Source organism: Amblyomma mixtum, chromosome 2 (assembly GCF_055824585.1).
Source record: "Amblyomma mixtum isolate Tamu chromosome 2, ASM5582458v1, whole genome shotgun sequence".
NCBI classification, from domain to species: domain Eukaryota; kingdom Metazoa; phylum Arthropoda; class Arachnida; order Ixodida; family Ixodidae; genus Amblyomma; species Amblyomma mixtum.
The window spans coordinates 270,865,266-270,886,503 of NC_143013.1; the positions used below are offsets into that span (position 1 = coordinate 270,865,266).

The following is a 21,238-nucleotide window of genomic DNA, read 5'->3' on the forward strand; positions in this document are numbered from 1 at the left end:
CTTCGTGAGTTTTGCAAAAGAGTAAACCTGTAGTTGAGACGGGCAGCCGCTACAGTAAACAGGCCCATTATTAAGATTATGTTCCTAACGTGCTTTTTTTTATCTTCGCTAGTATCTGTAGACATAAATTAATAAATATTGTTTGTTTTAAGCGCTTCCCACATTTTGCAACAGACCAGCTATCAGGCCTACAATTCAACTTCACTGTGTGGCGAAAATTCCTTTACCATGCTGGCATGGCCCCACCTTGAGTATTTAGTCGTTAGGTGCATATTAACTCTATGTTAGGTGCAATGCTGGCTTTTCTAGTCCGAGCAGATGTGCGCGCGCTTCATGCGGACGCCTACCGCGCAGTCTGATAGTCGATCCTCGACTCAAGGACGCTGAACCAGGCGTTGCCTTCTCAAGGGAGGGAGATGCGTCTAGAACCACGTTGGTAGAAATGCCAGCACTTCTAATTATGAGTCCTGCCACACAGAATGAATTTCGCACCACAGAGTTACCGGCTCTCCCAAGAAAACAGAAACCGAAACTCCGCCCACGAGCAGCGGCAAAAAATTAAAAAAAGTCACACCGAAGCCAATCCAATCCAATCCCAAAGTCGTCAGCAGCGGCGCCATGTTCTTTTTGTTGCCGGCCGGCCGGGTGGCGTTTCGGGCGTAGTTTTTTTTTGTTGCTGTTGCGCCTTGTGTGGTGTTTTCGTGCTGTGGTTTTCGAATGTGCTACAAAACTGGTGCGTGACCTGCGCGCTTCGAAAGACCTTCTGAAGCACCTGAAGTTCTTCTCAAGATATTGGACGTCGTATTGCGCCCTGCACCACGCCGTGACAATGCCGGCATCAACGTGGAAGAACGAACGACCTTGTGTGATTGCTTACGAATGTGAGTACAGTTCTTGAAATTATCTGCCAAAATGTTGTACTGGGGTGCGTGAAGTGCTGTAAATGCTACTGGGTGTTGTCTGACAACTTCTTCGGAGTGCAGTAGAAGTTTGAGTTCGATGCAACGGCTTCCGCAAGTGCGCTGTTTGCACGTGACCGCGAACCTGTCACACAGCCACGGAAACCGTCGCTTCGCGCCTATAACTTCCTCTCCGCAGCGACGAAGTTGTGACATGGAGTACAGTTGCATGTTTTTACTCTCATGATATCGTTGTGCTCATTATTGCGATGATTGGGACCAACGAGCGGAAAGCACTGTGTTGGAACGACGTATGCTTCTCAGTGGCAGTAGTTCCCGGCGTTTAGTTTTTTCGTGCTTGTATGTGTGCGTGTGTAAAGGGTATAATTCCAAGCTGAACAAAACATGGTCTGCCGAGTCCACGTTACAAATGCTCACAGTACTCAGGCCGTTCAGTGCCTAGAAGTGGAATGACGATGTAGCTACAACCGACTAGAGTTGCGCACGTCAAATGCAAGAGGAATGTTGCCGATGAGTTTCGCCGCGAAAATAACTTTTGGTAATCTCTTTCCGGCGTTATTCGCTCAGAGAGAGTGTTTGTGGGCACTGGCTTTGTTTTTTTTTTTTTTTGGCATTTCAAGCATACTTCGTACTGGTGCAAAAATGAATTGCACACTTACGGCTGTACCATCGCAAACTGCGCATGATGTTTTCGACTATGCTTTGAAATAATTTTATTTCGAAGGAATTTATGGTGACGCATGCGGTTTCTACAGAGTTTATCAAAGAGAGAAGTACTGAGACTTGGATTTGGCCGAGATGTTCCCACTTGCACTGTAGTGTCATGCCGTAAAAAGCTTATTATTTTATATTGTGTTTTGTTATGTCTGTGGTATTGGTGCTGATTCATTTGCCTGGCTGTAATCTCACTGCTTTTATGCAGCAACTGGAATATAGCTTTATTGATCTCGCTACCAGAGTGCTAGAGATATCGTGAGTTTTTAATTTATGTAACTGAATGGAGTCATTTATATGGATGCAATGGATTATACTGGCTAGCAGTTTAAAATAGTTATGTGACATTGTTAACGCACTTAATATCTTTCTACAACTACTTCAGCAGTGTCAATCCAGCATTAGTGGAGCAGGGAAGTGAAAAGTTTTCTAAATGCAGCAGGATCAAAATCCATCCCTTTGCTTAACGAGGGGGTCGTCGGCATCACCATCTTGTCAGATGTTTAGTGAGTGCAATTACTGTGTTTGAGTAGCCATTCCCAGAGACTCAGATGTAGACGCTTTGTGCTGCCTGTGAGCTACTGAGGTTGAGTGACAGCTGTTCTCAGTTTTCACTGCACCTAATTTACTTACTGCAATTAATCAGTCACTTGTAAAACACAGAAGACAGGTGAATTAGGTCTCTAAAAAAAGTGATTGTGATTGTCACTGCGTTATAGTGCCAATAAATATTCTGTATTAGATGAATACTGTTACAGGCTAATGTAATAGTTATTCATTCTTATTAAATGTTCTAGTCTGGCAGCAGTATCAGTCACAGCTGGGTGGTGTTTATAGTTCTTTTCGAAGTGTACATGCCATTTATTTTGAAATCATATACTTTCTGTATTGTGCTGTTAGTACTCTTCAAAGGTAGATCACTAGAGTACTACTGCCTGTAGATTCTGATCTGATTGATGCTTTTGTTTGCATTAGTGTGAAAGCAGTTGTGTGCTAGGTCTCACTGATTTTTTTTCTTTGGCCTATACGCAGACATCCGGGTACTTCAGGCTGGCAAGCATGGGTGGTGCCTACCTGACACCTCCTCGTCTCTGCGCAGACAAGAATGATGCACCTAATAATCTACCGGCCATGTCACATCATTGGCTTACTGCAAGTGATCAGCACAGTTTATGAATGGAAATGCTGGTATCTATGCAATTGAATTATTGTACTGTGGGATATGCACAATGAAGATCACATCCAAAGAATAGATGGAAGTGCCGATATGAACCAACAGTGCCTCCTTTTGACGAATTTTTATTTTCAGAATAATGCACTCAATTAAAAGATATGAATTCTAAACTAAATATGTCTATACCAGCATAGTTAGGAAGTCAGATCTTGCATCAAGCATTTGCATATTTTAAATGTGTGCTTTGAGTTGGTTGTTAATATCCCAGCACATTTATCCTCCTTACTATTTACTACAAAGGAATGAAATAGATTGGTTTTCGAAATATTTGTTTTGTTTCTCCTCTAAACCGAATATAGCTTTTCTTCTCATTTTTCTTTTTGTTCAGTTCACTTGATTACTGCAGCATATCATAGCTTTCTTTAGCAGTGAATTTTGCAGCCTGCTTATGATGGTCTCTTAGATTGTTGGGCAAGCTGACCATTGTGAATCCAGGCAACACTTAAACTCAGCTCAGAAAAGCATATGCATAGGTATAGTATTAGTTGCCTGTGGACAACAGCAGTTGAGTGAAGAAAGGGGGCTGTAACAGATGACATTCACAGCTTATGTTGTCACCTGACAAGGATTATTGAGCAGCCAAATGTCAAGCATCCTATTCTGGCCGCCCTGTATTCCCTATGGTTGGATCAATTTGTACATGTGAAGCAATGTAGGAAAACACAAGTTACATATATGTAATGAAAGAAACCAGTTCTTTTGTTGGCACAGTCAGAGATTTGATGTACAGCTTTTTTGTGGTTAATTGCGAGTAGTGCAAACCAGTCTGAATTAAAATGCCAACAAAGGCGCGTCCTTGTAGCAAACGGTAATATGCAGGATGGCTATCTGGTTCATTATTGCTCAGTATCAGACATAAAGTACTCCTTGAAATTTGCATCCTCATGGGACGATTTTTAGTCATGTAGAGTGGAAATGAATAATGTACTTTGTTTTGTCATTCTTGTACTTTGCGTCGTGCTTGAATTAAGAATTTATTCCTGCTCAAAGGAGTACAGACACCTAACTTTTGGGTGCATGTTTTCTGCTTTGTAATGATTCGTAAGGCATGGATTATTATGTGGTATTCTAGTATGCCCGCTAAATAATTTACAGTTCAATTTCTTTCTCATGCTGTTTCGGTTTCAACAGCCGAACGATCACTGTGACATCAAAGTGTGCTTACAGGTCTAGGAGACATGAAGAAACTGATATAATCACTGCTTTGTCCTTTTAATTTGCTACAATGCTAAAGCCAAGCAGCCTCAACAGTCGGAATGACAACAAATGAAGAAGCAGCAATTTGCTGTTTTTTCATGCCTCATGTGACCTATAAGGGCACGTTAACGTTACATTCGTTGTTCGGATGTTGAAACCGTAACAGCATGAGAGAAAAATTCAAGTATAAATTATTTATAGTTTGCAGCTGAATACCACCCGGTGATCCATGCGTAGTAGTGTCTTCCACATTACTGTGGAGAAGAAAGCATGCCACCAAAATTAGGTGCGTGTACTGTTTTAACAAGAGGCAGTTTAATTCTGGAAAGTAGATCTCACGTGTCCTCTTCAAAACAATTGTGACTCCATCATGTTCACTCTGCTGTGCACGCAATCCTTGGGACAGCTGTAAGTGATATCCTTTCAGGTATACAGTGCTTTCTAACTTTTAATTCTCACAGAATGAACATGCAGCTAGCCTTTTGCTGTGGCTCCGACTAGCATTGTGTACCTTATGTAGGGCATAAGTGAATAAAATTAAGGCAGGCATATACTCAGAGCTGTTGAAGGCAGAAGGCTAGGCAGTATTTGTTTGAGTCGCTACTCCACTGTTTTTTCGTGAAAACATACTCTCTTTGAGGTGTGATCTTCGTTGCACATGTGGCGCAGAAAATGAATCTAAAATTACTTGATTGTCTCAAAATAAAATGTGCTCGTACTGTTCGTGTGCCATGTCTCCTATCAGTTTCATCATAAATGCTGCTAATTACTAAGGCTCGCCAGGAGCTGCAAACATTCAATTCCATAAGCTGCTGTAAATGTTGCTAAGTGAAATAAAGTTAGTTGATTGTATGTCGTGTGCTGTTGCTCTGTATGATTTCTTGCATGCTTACAGCAATCAGTGGTTACATCATATATGTTACATTGTACATGCTGGGCTTCTATAGGAATGTGGTGGCCAATTAGTTATTGGAACTCATTACTCAGATCTTATACAGTGTCAAAAGCATCACATTGCAATGAAATAAATACATTCCAATGGATTTACGTAAAATTCATATAACTAGTTTCAAAAGAAAGTTGTTACAGTATTTCTTTTAAAGGATGTTAGCCGTGTTCCTATAACAATGCGGTGGCCAATTAGTTATTGAAACACTGTACCCAAATTCTATACAAATTCAAAAGCAGCACATTACAATGAAATGAGTACGCTCAAAAGGGTTTCTAAAGAGACTCCTCAAGGAGTTTCTAAAGCAACTCATTACAGTTTTTCTTTTAAAGGACATTAGCCACATTTCTATAGCAATGCGGTGGCCAATTAGTTATTGAAACACTGTAGCCAAATTCTATACAGATTCAAAAGCAGCACATTACAATGAAATGAGTGCGCTCAAAAGGGTTTCTAAAGAGACTCCTGAAGGAGTTTCTAAAGCAACTCATTACAGTTTTTCTTTTAAAGGACGTTAGCCGTGTTCCTATAACAATGCGGTGGCCAATTAGTTATTGAAACTCTGGACAAAAATTCCATACAGATCTAAAAGAAACTCATTACATTTTAATGAGTAAATTTGAAAGACTTTCTAAAGAATCACAAAAGCAGTTTTTGTAAGGGCCTGAGCGCTGTGCATGGAAGTGGCCAACGAGTGAGTCGCCGGTGAAACCTGACGCTCGCGCTTTCGCTTGTATACGTGTGCAAGCTATGTTATGACGCTCTGCACACGTTTATGAAATCTCGCTCTGTCCACGGAAAAAAATAGACTTGGTCCCTTTCACCAGTTTTCCTTCACGAAGTTCTTTCCACTGAGCGTGTTTCCGCAGTCATTCGACCTGGTTTAAAGCTGTTTGGTATTCTCTGGAATTGGCTCGTTTCAATTCGAGTTCAGATCAAGGGTCACAACCATATATTATGGTTAGGCTTAGAAAAAGAACATAGGCATTTTTTCTTGTTATTTTTTGTAAGCCTAACCATAGTATAGGTTTGTGACCCTTGATCTGAACTCGAATTGATACGAGCCAATTCCAAAGAATACCCAACACCTTTAAATCAGGTCGAATGAGTTCTGCCGAAACACGCACGGTGGAAAGAGCTTCGTAAAGGAGAACTGGTTAGAGGGACCAAGCCTATTTTTTGTTCCGTGGTGGTCTGGCCAAACTGAAGTTCATGCGGGAGGAGAATTCCCTGCTACACGCCGCTAATCTATTGGTTAAATTCGACGAAACAACGACCGGTCACAAGTGATGAACACGCATATTACTCCACTGGTTGGGAAGAGGCGACATAATTCATAATCTTTCAAGAACGCTCACATACATCGCAAGCACGCAGACACGCAATCATGTACGCAATCTCACTCGCACGCTCAGTCACACAGACACACGCACACACGCATGCACATACAAAAGAACTACTGTGCAAAATGCGACTAAGTTTCGCCGTCCTCCACAGAGCTTCAGAGTTGGAGGCTGTTACACGAGAAAGAAACATTTTATCAGCGAGTGAAAGCCGAATCTAGGCGCCATCCAGGCTGAACGAAATCATTGAACAGCTCTTATCGTCGCAGAGGCGGACGACCCGTTTGCACGAGTGTAAAGTTACGCGATAACGCCGGGAACGTCGGTGGCATCTGCTCATCGCCGACACCATGCAGATAACGCAGGGCCCGTGCATGGCCGTACGTCATTGGCCCAACTTCGCCCGCCGTGCTGGGGCCAACGAAGAGAGTGGGTGACGGGCTGTGAAAACAACGAAGAAAACTTGTTTTGTGCTTACATTTCAAAGTGATCCAAGACAAACAGGGGATGCAGACAGGGAATATAATACCCTAACTGAGTATTCTATAGGGCACATTGCAACTTCTGTTCGGCAACGTCGATAGCTGAAAAGGTTGTCCAAGTCCATATGAGTATACACTGTGAAGACATCTGGCCGCTCCGTGAGTCACTCACCGATGATGAATTTTGTAACGATCCGATATAATAAGAGTGACTTTGTACGCCACGAGCTGAGAGGCTCAATAGTTGCGCGATTATCATCTAAGCTCTATTCAGATTTATTCACATTATTTCAGACCTGGCCATTCGAGATATATAACTCTGGACTCTAAATTACGTAGCGAAGTTGTGCCGGCATATATTTATTTCACGTCATGGTCGTCAGTGGCTAGCCGTCCCGGTGGCAGGAGTTATGGTGCTCCGCTGCTGACCCGAAAGACGCGGGTTCGATCCCGGCCGCGGCGGTCGCATTTCGATGGAGGCGAAATTCTAGAGGCCCGTGTTCTGTGCGATGTCAGTGTAGGTTGAAGAACCCAAGGTGGTCGAAATTTTCCGGAGCCTTGTACACAGTGTACACTGCCGCCCTACCCCTATCTTTCTTACTATCGCTTCCCCCTTTCTTTCCCTCTCCCTGTCCTCTCATTCCCGCTAGCCGCAGCTAAGGTGCTTCAGGTTTCGATGGCAGATGCCGCGGCTAGCAACATCTTTTCCGTCCATCGTTAATTTTATTAATAAATAGCCACTAACAACAACTTCCACTACGGCGTTCCTCATAGCCTGAGTTGCACTGGGACGCAAACTCCATAAAACCAAAGCCACACAAACTTCAGGACTTAAGAACTCAATCCTGATCATCTAGTTAGCAGGCGGAATTTAGCCTTCGGCTCATTAAGATCATCGCATTAGTTTAGCAAAAATGATTGATACAGTTCACAAAACCTCCGTGTCTGCAGGCTTCCCGGCTCTTTCCGTTGCGGTCAACTCAGAAAACGGAACAGAATTCATTTGCAGTTAACGCACACACGTGCACTTGTACACAACGATTCTCTGGAGCTATTCACACCAAAATCGAAAGATTTCTTTCTTCCTATCTCTTTTATCCTCTCTCGTCCTCTCATGAGCCATCACTTCCTTCCCCTATGTCTCTATCTATTTCTCTCCTTCAGTCTGTCTATCTCACCTTCCCGCACACTCTTTACGCCTTCCTCTCGTTACTTCTTAATTGTCTTATTTCTGTTCTCTTTTCTCTTGTCGTGTTTTTTCGATCAAGGCGCACACCTTGCAAAAGGATTATGCCTCCTCACGCCCTCGGTGCGAATACTTCTGCCTAACCAGGGGACCCCGAACATCCCTGGCATCGCCCTGCAACTTTGCTGCGTGGCGCTCTGCGACTCGCTTTGCGCTAATGAGCGCCTCCTCGGTGCCCGGCCAGCCAGCTCGGTGTCGCAATGGAGCGGTTGCTGTCCTGCCTATTGGTCGCAGCACTACAGCTGTGCCGCCTGCAGAAGGCGTGAAGGCCGAACTCGGCTACAGCAGGCAGTAGGAATTGCCTAAGGTTCTAACGCCACTCCACAATTGCGCCACACTCTCAGCCCCTCACCCTGTCACCGTGTCCAGAGTCGCCGTCGGGGGAGGGGGGTAATACAGTCACAGCTTTCGTTTCTTACACAGGCATTAAAATCTATCAGGTTTTTTTTATCTTTATTTCGAACAGGCACGCGTCTATCAAAAGAGTTTTTCATATGTGTGACTAACTGGTAGTAGCACGTTTATCATAACAGAAAACATTATAACGTCACGCATCCGTGGAGTCATGTGATCGCCTTCTGAAAGATCAGAATGATGTTTTGCTGTGTTCAACAGCCGGTCAGCCATGTGTTACCAAGTGGCAGGTCCCTTAAGCAGTCTCGTCTCTTGCATGTACATAGTCGAGCCTCAAAATAAACATTGAATCACCAAAAAGCCCACTGCAACCAGGTTTCATTATTCCGAGTCTGAGTGCGGAAATAGCAGCAAGAGGCTGCAATTTTATTCTTTCATAGCTATTGTCATTGCATTGAGGGTTCGTGTTAGACGAAAGCGATTCACATGATTCAACCGTGGCGAATATGTTCCGCCGCTGACTACATACAAGGGTGTTCACGAGACATAAGTATCGTTGGTTGGTTGGTTTATGGGGTTTAACGTCCCAAAGCGACTGAGGCTATGAGAGACGCCGTAGTGGAGGGCTCCGGAAATTTCGACCACCTGGGGTTCTTTAACGTGCACTGACATCGCACAGTACACGGGCCTCGAATTTCTCCTCCAAAGAAATTCAGCTGCCGCGACCGGGATCGAACCCGCGTCTTTCGGGACAGCAGCCGAGCACCATAGCCACTGAGCCACCGCGGCGGCATACATCAGTATAGTGTTCGTGTCGATGTTGCTTACTCTTTTGTGACTTTTATGCCTAATTATATACGATTCACTGAAGCGGCATTGCTACTTATATGTTAGCTCGAAAACACCGCACGTCTAATTAAGCAAGTCAGTGCTGTCCTTCATTAATCCGGAGCACACAACTCTTGTGTCTAGCATGGACGTGAATTGAAAACTTATACCAGTGCCTGCCAGAGTTCAAGAAATCCAACTATTTCCGGCGTGATTAAGAAACGGCTCTCTACTCCGAGAAACTTACATGAAAATAGAAGAAATCTTAAGGACATTGTTGCAATTAGCAGCTATCTACTTCGGCTCACAGAGTCAAAATTAATTAGTGAATTTATACATGTCACACAAACTGTGTATAGGCTATGTCACTATACGCCGTGAAAGGCTCTGGATTAATTTCGCGGTGCACATAGACTTAGTTCGTTTAACAGTACCTTTTTCTGGGCTAGTTGGTGTGACATTGTGTTCAGGAAAGTAAAAACAGCGCTAGATTCTACAAAAACACACAGAAAGACGGACAGGACGGGCGCCCGTCCTGTCCGTCTTTCTGTGTGTTTTGTGTAGAATTTAGCGCTGTTTTTACTTTCCTGAACATACACAGACTTAGCTTAAAGCTGAATGAACCATGTGCGTGATATGACTCGTATTTCAACGCTCCCGTCTTAAGAGCGCTACCTGCGTAATTTGGAGCGCACTGCCCTCGCAAACGCTCCGCTAAGCGTTGGCGCTAACAATCTCCGAGGCATCCGTTGCTGCTTGCAGACTCGTGGCTGATTCTAGCTGCAGAAGCGCGAGAAAGTTGCGCGACGCAACAGCAAAAGACCGATGGCGAAGAAAAGGAGGAAACGGACCCAAAAACGAAACAAATACGCGTAACAGCAATGACAGAACTCCTGAACCGGTGCCAAGTGGTCGCTCCTCTTCACTCCCCTGCACGGGGGAGAGAGGTGTATCAGGAGCACAACGGCACGAAGGAAGGAGGCAGCCCTTTGCTGCGGACCGCCGCTGATCGTCGCGCGGTTGGCAGGCAGGGCAGGGCCACGCGACGACGATGAAAAATGAGCTTTCGAACCTCGCCGAAAAGGAGGCAAACACAAGAAACGCAGCGCGAGAGAAGCTCGGGACGCGCCGCAGAAACGGGCCGCTGGAAGACGCACGAGGCGCCGAGAGACCGAGCGAAACAGAGGAAAAGCGATGCCTTTAAGTTTTGAGCCCCCATACATCGGCGGTCCACTGTTGTTTTGCAGGGAGACAGGGAGGTCTGCTGCCTGCCGGAGGAAGAGGGCACGCGCGTGCTGCGGGAGCAATGGGTTTCCCGAAATACGCGTGCCACGTATACGCCTCCGCCACTCCTCCTCTTGGCCTTCTTACCCCCCTCTTTCTACCCACTATTTGGTAGTCTCCTTCTTGTCAGAGTACAGGGAACGAGAGCAGAGGGTGCGACGGCATTCGCGGATGTAGGCGAGCCAGCCGCGCAAGAGAGGATGGATGCTGACGGGCGGGAAACCGAGATATTGGCGGCCCGAGCCCTGACCCGCGCGCCATCGTCAGCTCTGACGTTTGCGCCGCGCCAGCGAGAACCAGGGGCCGAGACGCGTAGCTGCTCTGACGTCACTGAGACGGAGCGGCACAGGTTCTCGAACGAGGAAGCCAAGTCAGGAAATCGGGCTTCGGTCGGTCTTTGTTTTCAGGCAAGAGGACGAATTTTTGGGAGATGAGTCGACAAGGGAGTGTGCCAGAACGACAATAGGGAGACATGCTTGCATGATGTCCGATACTATAGCTAACAATTTCCTCTAAGGGCAGGTTTAATTGGAGAGATATGGGGGAGGTTTTTGCCCTGCAGTGGGTGTAGTCAGGCTGATGATGATGAAGCAGTGGGAAAAAAATCTTAGGTGTAGCATCAGTAGACTGAAAGGAAGCAGCATATACTACAGAATAGAGACACGAGTTGGGGACGCTTCGGCTGGAATTACGGGAAGAAGCGAACATGGGCAAGACTAGTGACGTGCAGGACAACCAGTGAATAACAGCTAGACTGGATGTCAAAGAATGGAAATACAGTCATAGACAGGGCGAGTCAGATGGAGAAACGAGATTGAGAAATTTTCTGAAACGGCGCCGCTGGTCCAAAACAGATAAAACTGAAGATGACTGGCGGAATGATGATGACGATGACAAGTACGTTGATGATAACAGTGATGCCCTCTACCTCTACTGAGTTCCTGATAAGGAACTGAACCAATTCGCCGTCATAATTTCTGTCCTAGCCCGGGAATCCTGCCCACAGATACAGGACATTTTAGCGGAATTCGTCAGAGGACATTCACGTTTCATATCTTCGGTCGCTCAGGGCGCAGCGAGCATTATCGCGGCAGCTCCTCTCGCCCTGGTAAACAGGCGTCAGGTTTATAGATAGCACGTCACGCGGCAGCGAACTGCTTCTTCCCACATGAAATCGCTGACGTACGTTGCCGACTTCAGCTCACGACAAATGGTCAGCAAAAGAGAGAGCGGGTATTCTTGGAGATGTTCCCGGCCAGACGTTTCGGGGCCGCTTCCAAAATATTTGACTGCCAGGGGAACCGTGGAGCAAGATTCGGCGTAAACAGGCCACCCATTGTTCAGTGCGGAAATAAACGGAGTCACTCAATGCCATCCCCAGCGGACGGAGATCGAGTACATGTAGGACTGTGCCAGCGTCCCTCGACATGCGCGCACTTGCTATTGCGGCGGATGGAGGCAACGCTTCGCTAATTGGATGAGCGATAAAGTAAGTTTAGGTTAGCTGGATTACAAACACCAAAGAAAACTAAAAAATATGAGGAAAAGAAAGCATCTCAGGATGGTTACGAGTTTGTAACGCGAATTATGGATCCGACGTTAGTTGGCTCGTCATCGCGCATACCTATAGAGCGGCTACACAGGAGTGGATGGTCCTGCCACACAGCCTCGTAATATAGAGGTACTGGGATCGTACGTCGGAGGTGTCTTTTTATAGGTAGGCGCCCGAAGTTGAAGTTTTACTTTTACCCGTTGGTGTCTGGCGGTGCGTTTGCGGACGACGACACCAACGGCGCAAAACTGAGGAAAGAGCTAACAACAGCTAACGGTGTAAACGCTGAGCCACCGCAGCGGAGGCCTAGGGGACAGGGCGTCCGCCTCGTGTGCGGGAGATGCGGGGCGGGAGGTGAGTACCTGGTGGGCTGCTGTGCGGACGGCGCCGCCACCGACACGTTTTCAAGGAACGAGCAACAGCTAACGCTGCAAAAAGAATTGAAAAAAAAAATCTGAACTTTGCTCAATGAATATTCGAAAGAAGTCGCCGGTCCTTGAAACTGAATGAACAAAATTGCAATTTCAGCGCTTTAATTAAATGTGTGGCGGGAAAGCTGTTGTGCTATTTTTGCCTTATGTTGCCGATAAACTTGCCCACCTTAAAGGTGCCCTGCGACGTAGATAAAGCATGGGGTCTTTATTCTTTGTATGCAGAGTAAGGGACATTGTGAGTCCCGAACGCGCAATGAGATCACCGAAATCATAATATTTGATATTTTAATCTTCGCTAGAAATGCTTGTTTCGAGCCGATGGTGTCGCAACGCGGCGGCCATTTGCGGCAGCGGAAATGAAGCGACATCCAGATAGGGCGCTGCCTTTCTCATTGGTTGGGCGTCCAGTTTGCATATTGTTCCTTTATACTTGCGAAATGAATCCAAAATATTATGTCTCTGAGTACTGAAAGCTTTTCGCATGCCACAAAAACTGGAAAGAAGCAGGGAAAGCGAATGAAAACTAACAAGAATACAGCTAGGGGCGACACTTTCCATTCCGCTTCAAACCTTCGTGGCAGCCAGCGCTGTTCAAAAAACCTTGGCTCAAACCAGAAAGCGCGCGCGTCGAGATCGGCCGTGACCATACCAAGACGGCAGCGAAAAAAAAAAGCCAGTCGACAAGAAAGGCTGGACAGGAGACCGGAGTCGAGTTTGGGGGGGAGGAGGGCTACTGCCCACCGCCTTCCAGTCCGACTAAAAAAGAAACTTCGGGGAGCTTCCTTTGTTGTTAGTCACCCCTGCCCTGAGTACGGCGTCTCGTACACGGGGGGAAGACGCCGTCAAAATGAGCGGATGTCTACAGCCCCGACAAAGCAACAACTGCATACACGCTTCCGCTGCGTGTGCGCCAGGCGCGGTTCTGATTGGTAGCGCCCAATCTCGGTACTGGGTGAGTGAAATGGGCGAGTGAAGTGCGTTTTCGTCTGAGCTTTTCATTTCGAATTTTCAGAGTGGAATAACTTTCGTTTGCATGCTCCGATTTCAATAATTCTTTTTGCTCTGGTCTCTGGAAAGCATGATGAATATATTTAATGATATTAACTGGTACCGAGGAAATCATCGCGGTGCCCCTTTAAGCTAGGCATCTGCCATCCGGAAGGATGTTCCAGGTCTGACCAGATAGTCGGCAGCCGCGGGGTATGCGTGGTTTGGTTATGCACCCCTGTTCGCATAAATACGCACGGAGGGAAGACAGTTCACTCCACAGCTCATTCGATGGAGCTCCAATACGCACCACGTGTAGGTCATGCATGGTACGGTGCCCACCACTGGCTCATTGTTGCCGACATTGTTTAAATTTATCTTCTATTGTTACGTTCACTCTATTCCCTATAGATCATTTGAACCACTTCCGGTTTACTAAGCTTTCCTTGGCTTCAAAGGCAACTGGCTTCTTTCATAGTCTGAAGCAAAACATGCATTCACCAGCAGTGACCCAGAATAACACCGACGACCCCTATCCAGATACTGGCGCATAATTATGTAGCTGTAGAGGTTTTATTCCTATATGCTGCAAGACTAGCGTGAACGCAGTACTTCCATCAGCTGCAGAGAACGGCGCCGACAGCCGTTCTCCCGAATAGTGGTGGTGAAACATGTAGTTGTAGGGGTTCCTGGGAGATGCATACTTTCGGCGTCGGGGAGACTTCGTTGCTGCGGGGCACAGAACGGAGAGAGAAAGCAGCGCCCAATGAGATGCGCACTAAGGTTTGACCCCGGCCGGTCTATATTAGCTCCCAGTCTGCGACGTAAACAGCATCGCTCATCGCCTGAGCCGCCGCGACGCCGGGTCACTTTTATCTTCCCATCCGGAGTCAACACACCCGGCTGTCACTTCAAATCTACACCGGGGATGTCGCCGCGGTGCTCATCTCATTTCCAGAGCAGTAAGACGATGGGAACGGGCTGGTCTGCGACTTCTACCACCGGTATAATGTAAAGTACGATGAAGTACTCGCTGAGTGCTTCATGTTATTCCTGAGTCAACACTTCGTAATTTCATAAGCCAGCGTCATTGTCAGTGTTATACGGGTTCGTCGTAGAAGCACGACGTTCGTCTTAGAAGCTATTTCCTTGAGCGTGCTAGGATATTCAGGAAATAGGAATGGATGGTTTCCATGCGACCACGCCGGGAAATATCTAGCGCGTGTTCCCGCATCACGATAAGAACGACACGCTGAGGAGTAACTTTTTAACTCAAAGCCGAAAGCTTGCCACTACACTGCACACCGCTCCAAGTCCGCCAGTGCCGCGCTATATGAGCTCGTACCCTGTGGCTGGCAACCCGTTGTCATCTGCGTCTTTATAGATCGATTTACTTGTAACTAACCAGAGAGGCTGTATCCACACAATAAACCCTTTACTCCATCACTTAGACGCGAACAAAGAAATAAATCTTGACTGAAACATAGGTGGCGAAAATTTCATATTTCTCACATGTCCGCAGAATGCAGCTGGGAAACACTACACACCTGCAGCACTGTAGAAAATTATGATTTAATTTTCTTTCGTTTCTAATTGCTTTAATTGCAGGGCACATCCGTCGTACCGGTTTCCACTCTTTCACTAAACATCGCCATATCTTTGTCTATGACGTGGAACTCGAGCTAACGGTTTTCATTTGCTATATTTATTTGCTTCGTCACTACTTCGGTGACACCATCGATATACAGCGCTTTACTACCAAGGCTTCACTTGCTGGAGGGCTCGACTCATTGGTTGAGTAATGTCCACTACGCGATTCTTGTCGAATAGCTATATCCGATTCATAATACTAGCCGCCGCGGTGGCTCAGTAGTTATGGTGCTCGGCTGCTGACCCGAAAGACGCTGGTTCGATCCCGGCCGCGGCGGGTGAATTTCTTTGGAGGAGAAATTCAAGAGGCCCGTGTACTGTGCGATGTCAGTACAGGTTAAAGAACCCCAGGTGGTCGAAATTTCCGGAGCCCTCCACTACGGCGTCTCTCATAGCCTTAGTCGCTTTGGGACGTTAAAAACCATAAACCAACCAATCAACCATTCATAAGCATAAGAACTAAACGGAATAGAAAGAAAGGCCGAATAACGAACGCGCACGCGAGAATGAAAAGAGGGCGCGAATCGGAATCATGAGGTCATGGAGTCACAAAATGGCGAAAGCGACCAGCCGTGAAGCGACCACACGCGAGCATGCTCCGCGCACCACTTCAGCAAAGCCACCGAGCTGTAGTGCGCTGATAATCTGTTTAGCATTTCCAGTCAAAGGCAGCAAAGGTGCGTACTCATCCGTGTCGTGTTTCGAACTACTCGGATGCCATTGTTGACGGGACCAGTGCCGCTGCATGTGGTGGCCCATACGGTGTCGACCGTCTAAGAGCGGCAGTGAACCGTGTGCGGCAATAGCGCGCCGACGCATTTGGGAGAGCTATGAATTAGGATTGGGGGAGCAGGGTGGAGGGACTTTGTTTGTTTATTTTGTTCACCGGTGTACTTTAAGTGTTCACTGAAAAGCGAACAAAAATTACGAACCAAACATGCACTGCATGCTTTGAATCTCAACGTTCGGCAAATGGGACAACTGCTAGTTTTTATTATTAAAGCGAATAGGAAGATGTATTGGCCCCACGGTAGAGGGGTTGAATATTTTTTGTCGCACTGTGCGCCAAAAAACAAAAACGAGAAAGGGCTGGCCTATCGAAACATACATTGCATGGTAAATGGATACAAACACACAGCGCTGCAGTGACCGTAGCGTAGCGAATTATTAAGGAGAAACCCGTGCATACTCGACAGAATGAACACCATTTCCGCCCTCTGCAAGGATGAAAATGAAAGGTAGCTATACACATTCATGCCACGCAACAAGCCCTGACAAGTGCGCATTGATTTCCACTGATTTCCACTGGCGTTATATTACGGGCTATAGGAGAATGTTACACGAGAGGGTTCTCATTCGGTTTTATAGGAGCAGCTGCATCTGCTAAGTTTTACAGAGTTTTACGGCAGCGTCGCGTCGTTGTAAGGAACTGAAATCTGTGACGTCATAACATGGCACTCAGGCGATTTATGACTAACGAACTCCAGCAAACCAGGGTCGCTCTGAGACGTTGAACACCATTTCATCACTTGTTTACTCTGCTAGGATCAACTAGACGTTTTTCTGCTCAACAAACACTGTGGTCGTGTGTGCTCGAAAAAAACAGTCGCAAAATCGATGCATACTAGTGTTTTGCTTTCTTTCTCTTTTTCTGGTCGCGTTTCAGCTAAGGCCGACAGCTTACAACGGCTAGCTTTTGGCTACCAACGCGATCGTCCTCTGCAGCTAGGTGGCGCAACGGTCAAGCAGATCTGTAACGCTTCGCTACTGACTCGCAGGTAGCCCATAGGGCATAATGAATGACGTTCAGCTTGAGCAGTTGGTTTCAGCATAAATACGGGCCACTACGGCTTAACTGATATCTGCGTTTTGGAAAGACCATTGAGACACCTGAAAGAATATAGCAGAGTTGTTCGAGGAGCTCCATTTGAGGTATACAGACAAAAGGCTCGGCTCTCTGACAAGACAGCTTTCGAAAGCTGACATATTGCTCCAAAATGAGAAAGAGGATGCGTCAGTTTTGCAGTCCCAAATGCAGCTGCCAAGTCATTTTTGTCGGTTAACAAAATACAAAAATTACCCTTACAAAAATGACTTTTGAGCTTGAGTTGACGCCTTGTTGAGCTCCTGTTGAATCAACTGGAAACCCACATGAACTCAATGTATGTTGAGCCTACACAACACCTGCTACACGGAATTTTTGTTGAGCGTAGTCAAGAGAGTTACTATTGAGCAATTTCTGTTGAACTTAAGTTGAATCATCTCAAGACAGCCGTTTCTAAGCCAAACTAAATGAAATCATTTCGACATGCATCGTGTAAACAGAACCTGATCACATTACACATATTAAGAACGCACGCAACACCCGTCAAAACTCTCATAAACCGCTCAAAGCCATTTTCTTGCATAGAAAAAAGTGCAATATGCTCATTCAGGCATACCTACTTTGGATGATTCGTATGTGCTCTCATAAAAAAGGGCGCTTGTTTATGCTTTATTTAAGTTATTTATGAATGAATCAAGGTCGTCAAATAATAGACCGTTGCATATGAACTTCATTACTTCTACTACACATAAAATAAATAAATATTAATAGTAGTAACTGACATAACTTTACTGATCGGCAGTCTACAACCTGCGCAGGTCCGGACACCCCTGAGTAGGGCTATATAAGGGCGAAGCCGAGGTTGCACTTAAGATCGTAAGATGAACTCTGTCAGTTCTTTCTATAGCCTCGTGTGCAGTGCTGTCCCATGCTCTTTATCTGATGGATATGTAGGGCTAAGGTGTATATATGGATGTATATATATTGATGTACATATGTGTTTGTGCGTATGTGAGGAGCACTACGTCACAGGGGATGACGGCTTCACATTAACGAGAAATTGCAGCAATAAATATGAATATACCGCCGAAAATTGCATTGGTAGTCGCTCCATCTGGCGCAATACGAATGTATTCCCAGGATTTTTTTGCTTTTTTACCCCAGCCAAGATTCAGAATGGCGTGTTGATTCACTCCCGTAATTCTTACATGAATTCAACATGAACGCAAAGCAGAAATTTCATTGAGAATGCTCAACTCTAGCACAGTGGCCACTTTTCCAATGAGTTTCAACTCGGCCTCAACAATTCACCAACACTAGCCCATCCTGGTCACAACAAAAATTCAACATGGCGTGTTGAGTCTGCTCATGAGAACTTCAACACTGTCTCAAGAAGCATTTTTGTAAGGGTACTATAAACGAACACTCAGAGACAATTTCGTGGTCGCACTCTGCACGTGGCAGATACGGTAGAGCCCGACGAATTTGCTAAGGTGGCTTTTTCCAATATACACTTGAAGAAAGCAGGAAAGACGGGCGAAAAATTGAAAGGGACAGAAAGTATAAGATAGGTTAGTTTCTGCTACTTGGCAGCCTCAACCGTATATGTATCTATACAAGTGACACAACACTTCAGGCCAACTGAGAGCGGTCTACTCTGAAATAAACCGGCATGTAAAACCACAGAATGTGCTGCAATTAAAAAGAGACAAGCCCAGCTGGAATACATTCTCTCACCTTGTTTGTCTGCATAAGGTGCCAATGCGGCACCTTTGCTTGCCACGAGATAACACTAAATTCACGAAAAAAAGTGTTTGAATGACTAATGTAATATACTGAGCAGACAAGAGTAGGGAAATGAAGGGCTCGTTACGACATACATATGAACGAAGCCATTTAAACAAACAAAAAACAAAAACACAAAGGAGAATGTTTCTCTCATCTTTATTTATTTCAACTTGTATTTCTAATTTCTTATTATAACCTTATATTTAAAAAAAGTGAGCAAAACATTTCCCTGTGCTTTCCTTGGTATCGATGACTGTTGGCTTCCTAATGTGTACAACAATAGAGATATGTTTCGTTTCTACATATGAAAATATGTATATATTTGTATAAATAGCAACAACGTTTAGGCCAGTGCTTTCTAGCTCAGTCTTCTGAGGTGTCCTAACTGTAGGTTTTTGAGGTGAACACTCAATATTGGAGGCTGAAAAGTTGCGAGAAGAGTTTGAGCACGTCCATTGAACAACACCCTGCGGCCCACATGTATGCCTCGCCACATTGGCCACCTCTGCGATGCCTCTCAACGACCAGCGACGCCTCGCTATGTGCGCAGCTGAATGTCCGCACACTAACGCAACAATGAGGAGTGTTCTGTAGCGAAAAGTCTTGTAGTCGTTCCGCTATAAGGGCAAGCATGCGACATAAATGGAAGCGTATCTTGTACAAAAATTGCGAGGATACTTTGGCAACTAAAGTGTTGAGAGGCGAGAGCCGAGGGCACTATGCCGTGACGACTTCCGGCGGATGTGACGTCAAACCGTTTTTGTGGCTATATCGACACTCAAATTATACATCTTTCGGCGATCTTAAGTGTTAATTACGCTTAATTACACGTTTTTCCATCTAATTTGACACAAATCCCACGTTTTTCCGACCATTCTGTGATAATTTTCACTATGCCGTGACGACTTCCGGCGAATGTGACGTCACACCGTTCCCGTGGCTATATCGACGTCCTGGCTATTTCTACGCAATTTCGACATTTTTGCCTAAATTAATTAACTAACCAATCTACACTAATCAAACCTGGCTTCTAAGTTCATTTTTTCATCTTCTATCTGAAGCAACCATTCATTTTCTCCTATGCTTTTTAGTTCCCGAGTTAACACGAGTTAAACGCTGCTAAAGGTGTGACACCCTCTGCTAACGGACGACAGTATGAGCCATTAGAGGCTTTCGCCTTAAAACGTGACACTCGACTCCGCCAAATAGGCGAGCACCTCGCCTGCGGCTCACCGAGGCCGAGCCGAGCCAAGCGACGTACAAGACCAGCACGTGGTCACGTGACTGCGCGCCGCTCCGGGCATGCAACCAACCAACCAGCCGGTCTCTCTGAATTCGCGTCTGAGTGCCTCGGGTGGTGCGCGGCGGAAAAGCGGCCGCCTTTCGCCACGCGCTTCTCGCAGTTAGTGGAGCGGGACGGAAACGAACGCCGAGTCCTCCTACGTGAGCTGGCCGTACTTTTCTGCGCCGTGAATGGCGTGCTGCGGCCCCGTACACAGAGACCGAAGGATATATACACAACCCCGGAATGCACGTGTGAGCGCTTTTTTTCTTTCTCGTACGGCGTCGACAGCTATGCAGTAGCGCAACTCATCACGTACACACAACAACCGTTCAGCTACGCAAACGCTGTTTAGGACCGAGGTTGGAGGAGGGGAGGGAGGGGGGGGGGGAGATAGAAAATGAGTGCGCCCGCTCCAGTGTACACTTGGTATCCATCCAGACATCCGGAAACGCCCGCTCCGTTGTGAGCGCCACAATAAGGCCAGTTTGCAGCAACTTTCCCCACGTTGTTATTGTTATTATTGTTATTATACATTACTGTATTTATAACTTTTTGCTTTTTGGTCTGGCAGCGTGTAGCCCGCTTTTACGTCGGTCGCCCAGCACGAACAGTGCAGTCCCTTTAGTGAGGACACAGAAAGCAGGAGTGCAGAAAACGCACGTGGAGCGGAAGTACCACGATTTTCACACACACACCGCTTCAATCTAAGGGAGAGGGAGAAATAAGGTACCGTTTATGTATATTCTGGATGAAAGCACACTGTTCGCGAAAAAAATATAGTCGGCTTCATTACGGTTTTCCCCCGGTTGTAGTACAACTCGTGAAAGGTAGACATCCTTAAGGAGTGTGTCGGATTCAAGATAATGTATTACGTTATGCCTGAAAACGCACACACGTACACACGCACGCACGCACGCACGCTCGCACGCTCGCACGCGCTCGCGCACCCCCCCCCCCCCCCCACACACACACACACACAAGTAGAGCGGGTGTGGTGAAATTTGTGAGTCCTTATAAGTGCGGAATAGATTATTTTGATGTATAACTACGAACAGATATATGAGCACTTCTTGGACGGGCGGTGCTATAAGCGCAATGAATTTCTTGCATTTATTTATTCACCGAAAAGAAAAAAAAAACATAGTAAAAGCGGTTTTCCTACAGAA

The 21,238-nt window shown here is 46.0% G+C and overlaps 1 protein-coding gene and 1 long non-coding RNA gene across 4 annotated transcripts in view; one reads left to right on the plus strand and one right to left on the minus strand.

The window, feature by feature from the left end:
• Positions 1–21,238, minus strand: part of ct (homeobox protein, cut) — a 754,353-nt gene that overhangs the window by 405,885 nt on the left and 327,230 nt on the right. The gene's annotated exons all lie outside the window — the stretch shown is intronic.
• LOC149364002 (uncharacterized) lies at positions 574–4,788 on the plus strand. The gene is made up of 2 exons (XR_016289137.1): positions 574–881; positions 2,667–4,788. It is a non-coding gene; the product is annotated as an uncharacterized LOC149364002 (long non-coding RNA).